We start from the raw sequence: 6,183 nt of genomic DNA on the forward strand, positions 1-6,183 counted from the left end.
CAATACAGTGACTCACTTGTAACCTACTGTACAGCAGAGCGAAATCCACTTACCCACCTTTTTTTAAATTTGTTTTGTGTCTGTCATCACCGTTTGGGGCAGTAAGACTGCTTGGATTTTCTTCAACAGTATCTTGTTTGATGGGAAAGTGAATCTAGTTGGTGTAATCGGTAGGTCATTTTTTAAAATTTCAAATAGGTTTCAAAAGTGCCGGGAAAATCAAGCAAAAAATTAAGGAAAAACAGGATTTTCTACGCAAAATCGGTTTTCGACAAAATCTGTTATTTTCTGTTAAATCTGTTATGTTTATATTTGCCTTTTCTATACAAGAAAAAATTTTCAAAATATTTTGACTTGTATTGAGCTGTATACGGATATACATAGTTTCCAAAATTTTTAAGTTTTTTTTCTATAGAAACTTTAAAACTTATTAATAATAATTAAATAAAATAACTTAATTTAAAACTTTCAATAAAACTTTATTTGTTGGGTAAAAAAGTTTGAAAATTTAATACGAGGCTCCTAATACATTGTTACAATAGTAGTTGAAAAATAATAAAAATAGTCACAATTTTTTTATAATCATTTAAAAATAAATTTTGACAACATTTATCAAATTCAAAATTTAAAAATTATTTTGTAGTTAAAAGTGTATAAAATGTTCAACTTTTATAGCTAAGGATTGAAAATTTAAAACAAGGATCCACACGCAAATAGGTTATAATATATAAATTACTTTATATATAATTTATTCACAATAATATCATCAAATATACTTGGTAATATCATAGGTAGGCTGACTGACCGTCTTCGCTCAGAAAAGTTTTTCTTGTACAAATATACAATGATAATATTATACCGTTGAAGTCAAATTTAACACAATCCATTACAGTGACCCACTTGTAACCTACTGTACAATAGAGCGACACCCACTTGGCTACCTTTTTAATTTTATTAAAGTTAAATGTGCTATATTTTTAGTATGTATTTTATATTCTAACTTTTTTTATAATTCAGGACAACCGGAAATATGGATAATCCAGAAAATATTAGCGTCCTTGACGAATCAAACAATGATACTATTTTTGATGGAGAAAATTCCGTATCACAAGGGACTGTTCCAGCGTCTGATGTATCTAGCAGAAAAAAAAAGAAGAATCAAAATGTAGAATTTCAAAATACCCTGGTCGAATTTATGAAAAACCCCCCCCTAAAACCCGCCGAAGAATTCGATGCTGATAAAGCTTTTTTATTATCTTTTTTACCAGACCTAAAAAAAATGAACGATACCCAAAAGTTGGATTTAAAAATTGAATTTATGAATGCAGTAATACGAATTATAACAGCTCCTCCATCCAATAAGAATAATATTATCTATCCAAGTTATACTGACTATTCTAACCAACAAAATTTGACTAATCATCAAATTCATCATCCTTCAAATGCATTTCTTCCACATTTCCAAACCAGCTTCCCACATTATTCATACCCATCTACTTTTACGGCTGCTGTTAATAATCCTGTAACTTCAAATACTGAAGAAGGTGGTATTTAATTTGAAATTATTATAACTATTTTTATTTTATTATTTTTTCAAAAGTTTGTTTGAAATAAGCAATTTCATTTTTTTTTTTATTATTTGTTATTTTTATATTAAGTTGTTATTTAATTTAATTATTATACTGAGAAAACGTATTGAATTCGGCTTAAATTAAAGATTTATCATGGTTTGATAAAAAAAATATATGTTTATTATTAATTGTTAATTTTTATAAACAAATTTTACCTGATTGTCAGAGTAAGTCTTTCCTCAGCACATATTGGACTTCGAAATGTTATTTCTTGTTTGGTGATATAAGGTCGAATTTTTATCATAAGCTCGTCAAATGAAGCAATCGACATACGGTAATAACTAAAAAATTTGTCAGAACTTAATCTAATTTTTTCATAAAAATTCCAAAATCTTCCAGTCTCTTCTCGTGCTCTATTAAATGGGTGGATCCAGTACCGTCTGTCTCTTTTCGGAGGGTCTAAGTAGCCAAAATAGTTGGCCACTTGTACGATTTTCATAAATTTCATATAATGATCATAATCCATGTTTTATATAATAATAAAGTAAAAGTCACAAGTACCTATATATAATATTATAATAAAAAACTCAATCAAGTATGGAAATTTTGAAAATATTAGAAAAAACAACTGGCACAACTGATGCTTGTGGTATCTAATTCCCAAATGAACACAAACTTCTGCGGTTTTGCCGCGCTAGTGTAGTTCGTGTACACCGCGCGGCGGAACCGCTAGAGTGTGACCAGACCCTAATTTGCTATAAAATAAATGATAACACCAATGTCCAATATATTAGGACTTTTTTTTTAAGTCGGGGGTTTTCCAGAAGACCAAAATACGCCGCTGGCTTAGTCGTAAGTTGTTCGAAACTCGGCGTCTTTAGTCTTTACGTGCAGACCCAGTGTAGCGACACTACCGGGTGAGCGCGCAGTCGGCCGTCGGCCTACAAATGCGGATAAGAACTGTCGCCGTTGCAAATACGTTGCGCGTACCGGTCCGTCGCGATCAGTGCTGTACTGCTGTGCCAAGCGAGCGACTGAGCCCGTTCTAATTCGGTGTCGAGTCCGTACCGTCAGCGGTGTCTTTTTGCGCCGTCTTCATAGACCGGTACGCGAGTAACGCCATATTATGCCTTACTGCCGTGTCATGTTTGCGTGGACGTCACACAGAGCCGTACCGAGCCATTTTTTATCCTAACTCCTGGGGCAGAACTGAAGCAATGTGCCCCTTGGGTTTTGGGATTGACGCACTCACAGCTTTTAATATTTTAAATACGATTCAGAAAAAATTGAAAAACTGCAATTAGGTTTCGAGCAATAAGAAATAACATTTTTAGCCACAAGTATATAATTATTATTTATTTAATTATCATCTTCTTATACTATGGTAAACGGATAAATTTGATATTTTTTATTTTTATTTTTGGTTTATCCAGACTCCAGTTCTCCTACTCTCAATTTCAAAATTCTGGCTGCGCCACTGAAACTTTGCGACTATGGTATACAATTTGAATGAATAAAATTGTCATACATTACACAATTTGAAAGTTGGCAACCCTATATGCACCCGTCGTTTCTTTTAAATAATAATTGTTGTTCGTCGTACCTATTACGCTGTACGACAACCTGTCCGTGATACATTCCGCGAGACAGCGCATCGCGCGGCCCGTGGCCAGCGGCGACAAACTTTGTCTTTTTCATACGCTTTAGTTGAGCGGAACGTGCGCTATGTCGCTTCCAGCCGTTTGCTGCCGTTGCCACCATTTCGTGACGCTTTATTATCAAGTGCCTTTACGACGTGTTTGTCGACCGCCGTGTCTTATTACTATCGTTGTCGACGTCGCTCCGACCGTCGTCGAGTCGATACCGTTCGCGTCGACTGTTATCGAGTTTCACGTGTTCGCCGTCGAAATCAGCGCCTGTACCAAGTCGTTGACTCATTTCGTCAGTTTTACCGACGGCTTCCGACATGCCGCAGTGCGCGCCGCGTATTTTTATATTTTTTTTAAGTCTCGTATTTCGGCGCCCACCAGCCGAGTCGGTTTTGTACTCGGTGTCCCCCCCCCCTTCGGCGTCGTGATTACGACGTATCTCACGGCTGCCGTCCATAGCTGCCGTCACCTTTCATCTTCGCCGCCGTCGACATCGTTGCAACAGCTGCAGACTGCAATCACCGACGCCGCCGATACCTACCACCGGTATTTATTTATTATATAGCCCCGTTCAGACCAAAGAAAAATTTTTCGGAAACACGTGTTTCCAACAGTGTCATCGACAATGTTTCTGATTTCCCGTCATAATAAGCGGTAACATAATATTTGTCGACGACAATGTCAGAAACATATGTTTCCTACAAATGTTTCTTGGCCTGGACCGGGCTTATTATTGTCCCGTTTTGAGCTCGTGAAGAGACGCCAGCCGTTATTTATTATACGATTATCGAGTGTTAATAAATTATTCAATTATTAATAGATTGGTAGGTATTAACGTTGTTTTATACTTTCGGTCACCTTTTCCATTCCAAACTCGTGAACACCATTTTTTATTATTATTAGTTGCCCGGCCAAGTTAACAGCCGGCAGCTCGACATTTCGGTAGCATATTATTAGGTGTTCACGTTTGTTTTGGGTTCGGTAACGCTGTGTTTGAGACCTTAGTTGTATTTCTCTGGGTCTAGAGTACACTGCTTATTATAGGTGTTCACTATAGTGGTTCACAATTGGACGGATGAATTAGTTGACTCGTCAACTCCGGTGCGTTGATATTCGTATAGCACTATAGTTAAATCTAACTTTAGTTATTGAAATATCTCCGATATATTTACAATACAATTATAATTCGTAAGTCAAGTCGGTCGCAATTTTGATATTCCCGATATATCAGCTGTACTGTACTAGTTACGTAATAGCATCGGTCGCTTTGATATTATAATCTACCTATATATTTATAGGTATTGGCGTATTGCTGGTTCACGTCACGCCCGTTACGCTCCGTGACGTGACTTAGTTCGTACGAGGTTGCGTTGATATTCGTAGCACTATAGCTAAATCTAACTTTTGTTCACGCCGGCCAGTTGTTGAAATAATATTAATATAATAATATATTATGATATTATTATAACAATATAATTTCTCCGATATATTTACAATACAATTCGTTAAGCTGCGTCGGTCGCAGTTTTGATATCTCCGATATATCAGTTATGTATTATATAAATTATTGTTATTCGAATTACGCCGGTCATTGCCTGGATATCGTCAATATATCCGTGGTGCAGGTATTAATATTACTACGTATACGCTCACTATCATCAATATATTCTATTTCAGGGCTCATTTTAGAGCGGTCGCCGAGTTGATATCTCTCCGATATCATCAGTTGTACTAAAGACTATAGTTACATTATACTATTTATACTATTATAGCATTGGTCGCTATAATTGTAACGTGCTCAACTAGTTCTAGTTGAAGTGATGGAAGTGTTTTGAAAAAAAACCATCAAGATGATTGTATAATTTGTATTTATTAATACTCAAATATAATAACTATTTTAAAATATTCAAAGGCCAAATAATTTAAACTGTAAGTTAGTGAGTTATGACTAAGTATTTGGCTTTAGTACTGTACTGATTGAGGCTGGCTACTCGTCTCAGTGGATATTTTAACTAATATAGAGACATTTTTTAGTCGCCTAGTATATAGTCCAGTCAATGAATGACCCAAAAGGAGGGGTAGAGTGCGTGAGCAGGTAACTTAGCGATTCATTCAGAAACTTGTTCAGGGGGCTTAGAGTGTTAACATAGCAAAAGTCCTGACACATTTTGGTGAGCCGGATGGGGGAGGGGGAGTAAAGTTACGCATTTTGGGTTTTTCGCTTATATCTCGAAAACGGTGCATCGAAGGGAAATGTTTTTTTTATAACAAAATAAAGCTCATGAAATTATCTAAAACTTTTATATTATATGTTTTTTTCGAATTCGTAACTGTTTTCGAGATACACCTTCGAAAAAAGTAGAATATTACAAAAAAAATAATTTTACCTCACTATATATTCGTCAAACAAAAGTAACTTAACTTGTATTAACAACATTGATTCCATTTTTTGTAATTAAAAATAATTAATTTACCTAACTCATAAATTATTTTTAATTTTCTATGTGTTGTGAGTTTTGATGGTATTGTTAAATGTAGGTAGGTAATGTTTTCTATAATATTTAATACTGAAAAGTTTTTTATAAGCTCATAATATGTTGATTTTGATAGTGTGAATTTTTTTTTTAATGTCACCCAGTGATAATTTCTCAAAATATCTACTGACTCGTCTGATGAACGCTTGTCCATCAGCGTTCTTCGTTGGGCCAGTCCCTGTCCCTTCCATACTTCGCACAACCGTACATGGTCGACCTGCGGTTAGGCCTAGCGTGGGATAGTCACACGCTTTTGCACACGCCGGATGACATATATTTATTGTTATTGTACATTTGTGGTGTTGTTTAATATAACAGCACAATTTCTACATTAGCGTACCTAATATTTAAAGTTATTTATACTGCCCTCCTAGTGGAATAAGCAGTAAGTGCCAAATTTACAAATTCGAGGTTATTTCATATTCAGCA

This window comes from Acyrthosiphon pisum, unplaced genomic scaffold, assembly GCF_005508785.2.
Source record: "Acyrthosiphon pisum isolate AL4f unplaced genomic scaffold, pea_aphid_22Mar2018_4r6ur Scaffold_21547;HRSCAF=24217, whole genome shotgun sequence".
NCBI classification, from domain to species: Eukaryota; Metazoa; Arthropoda; class Insecta; order Hemiptera; family Aphididae; genus Acyrthosiphon; species Acyrthosiphon pisum.